Source organism: Olea europaea, chromosome 9 (genome assembly GCF_002742605.1).
Source record: "Olea europaea var. sylvestris chromosome 9, O_europaea_v1, whole genome shotgun sequence".
Classification (NCBI taxonomy): Eukaryota; Viridiplantae; Streptophyta; class Magnoliopsida; order Lamiales; family Oleaceae; genus Olea; species Olea europaea.
The window spans coordinates 920314-922393 of NC_036245.1; the positions used below are offsets into that span (position 1 = coordinate 920314).

The 2080-nt window shown below is 35.2% G+C and overlaps 1 long non-coding RNA gene across 1 annotated transcript; it reads left to right on the forward strand.

The window, feature by feature from the left end:
- Positions 1 to 489: 489 nt before the first annotated feature.
- Positions 490 to 1658, forward strand: LOC111399353. Its single transcript, XR_002703645.1, has 2 exons — positions 490 to 727; positions 1204 to 1658. It is a non-coding gene; the product is annotated as an uncharacterized LOC111399353 (long non-coding RNA).
- Positions 1659 to 2080: the final 422 nt, after the last annotated feature.

The window sequence follows — 2080 nt, forward strand, 5'->3', positions numbered from 1 at the left end:
AAATACAATAATTTACAATTCTCAGCAAAAACAATTTCTAAACGATTCAATTCTCTGAAATTCGTTTTCTTTCCACCCAAATTTCATTTTTGCAATCAAACATACCCTTCATTTTTATGAAGCAGTACAAAAATTGAATGGAAAAAGCTTGTGGGCCCTGGATAGACTAGGGCACTGAATTAAATGTTTCATTCGCCATCAAACTTTACACTATGCCACGACTTACTTATCGAACTTACAAAAGTGTCCCATTGGCTGCTGAACTTTGAATCATCATTCTCCATTACTCACCGAAATCGAATGGATGGATGGCGTTTGGTTTGTCGCTTACATGGAAGAAGAAAATCTGATGTGGCCCGTTAACTCCTTCCACGTGCTAAATGTTTCGCCAACTCATCGCCATGTCATTGCCACATCAGACTCAACCAAACACGCCTTTATAAACAGTGAGGAAATGCGTCTTTTATCCATTGAATTGAAACGCAAACATTCAACGATTTCACAGAATTCCCAAAATCAATTTCGACTCCATATTCCTAAAAATCACCCATAACTCACTCCAAATATATTGATTTTGAAAGAAGAACGATAGGAACCCCAACTCCAAAGTAGGGAAGAAATTCAATTAGTTGGTACAAGCTACCTTCGTCAGCTGCGGTATAGTGCCGAGCTACGTTAAATTTGTTAGTTTTGTAGCCAAACACACTCGCAAGGAAGTGTAATAAAGGTAACTTTAATCCATTTTAGGTACCAATTTTTCCTGTTTGATCGTTAAATTTGTATTTCCTCTATTTCAAAATTTTTGGCTGTTGAGTTCAAATCATGGCTCCGTTATTGCCTTAGACGTTTGAACACCAAGTCTAGACGTGATTTCAGTGTAATTTTTAGTATAATTGATAGTCATGACTTTTACGTTTCCAAGGGTTGTTCTTCAGTTGTTGTACTCAAGCACATTCTGCCAGATTTTCTGAAAATTTACTTCTGTTTTCATTTGCTTTTGACAGTGCATGCTGCATATAAATTTTAATCTACAATAGTTTGTATGTTATGCTACTGCTTGATAGTGGTGAATCACGATGTATTCAGCAGTAATATTTATGGTTTGTTTAATTAAAATTCTTGAACTTTTTTGGAAGTTCTGGATATGGTGCATAATAATGTGGACTTGAAAGCTTGTATTGTTGATTTTGGTTTTGATTCTAGTAAGAAGCCTGACGATGCATTTGGGCTCCCTCAGCAACCGAGCACTACTAGTGTGATTCACTCAATGGTGTCAGCTAAATATTATGCTATAATATGAAAGTGGACGACTTGGAATATCCGTGGAGGAGTTGTTGTTGTAGTGTTCATCGGATGACGTGGAAGTTAACTTTGAAGAAATGGTTGACGAATTCCAACAAATGGATGAGGCTGAATTCTGGAAGCTAAGAGCGGCAAGGGCACGAAAAAGAAGAGCTGTGAAGACGACAAAATCTGCATCCGTTCTGTGTAAAGACATTGATACTAATCTGTAGTGCAGTGCAATGTAAAACTTTTAATTTTGGTTGTAACTATTGGTTAAAATACATCGGTTTTTATTTTTGTGATGTAAAGGAAAGACAATGTATGTGCTTGTGTTGGTTTAAACTTTCAATGGACGATTTTTTATTTTTTGTGCAGTTTGATTCCAGCAATGTAGTCTGAATTATTCAATGATTTGGTATTCTATTCTTCTGGTTATGTGTAGTTCTGATGTTGGATAATTAAAAAGTAGGATTAAAATGTTGCTTATCTTGAATTGTTGTTCAGTTGGATCAAAATTCCTTAACAATACTTTTTAACATGGTAACACAAGCATATTTACCAGTGTGCCTGCTTCACATCATGCCAATAAGAAAAATTGGTTTCCAAAATCAAATTTATTAACTTGTTGACGCCAAGTCTATTTCAAACATTTGCCACAATATCATGCATAAATAACTTACGCAATCAACATTGACCGAACATAATTGATACCAAATTTAGTGCCAACTACATAAACATGACAACTACAATATAGGAGTTTTAATCGATTACATAGTTAGAACAAAGTCACGAATAT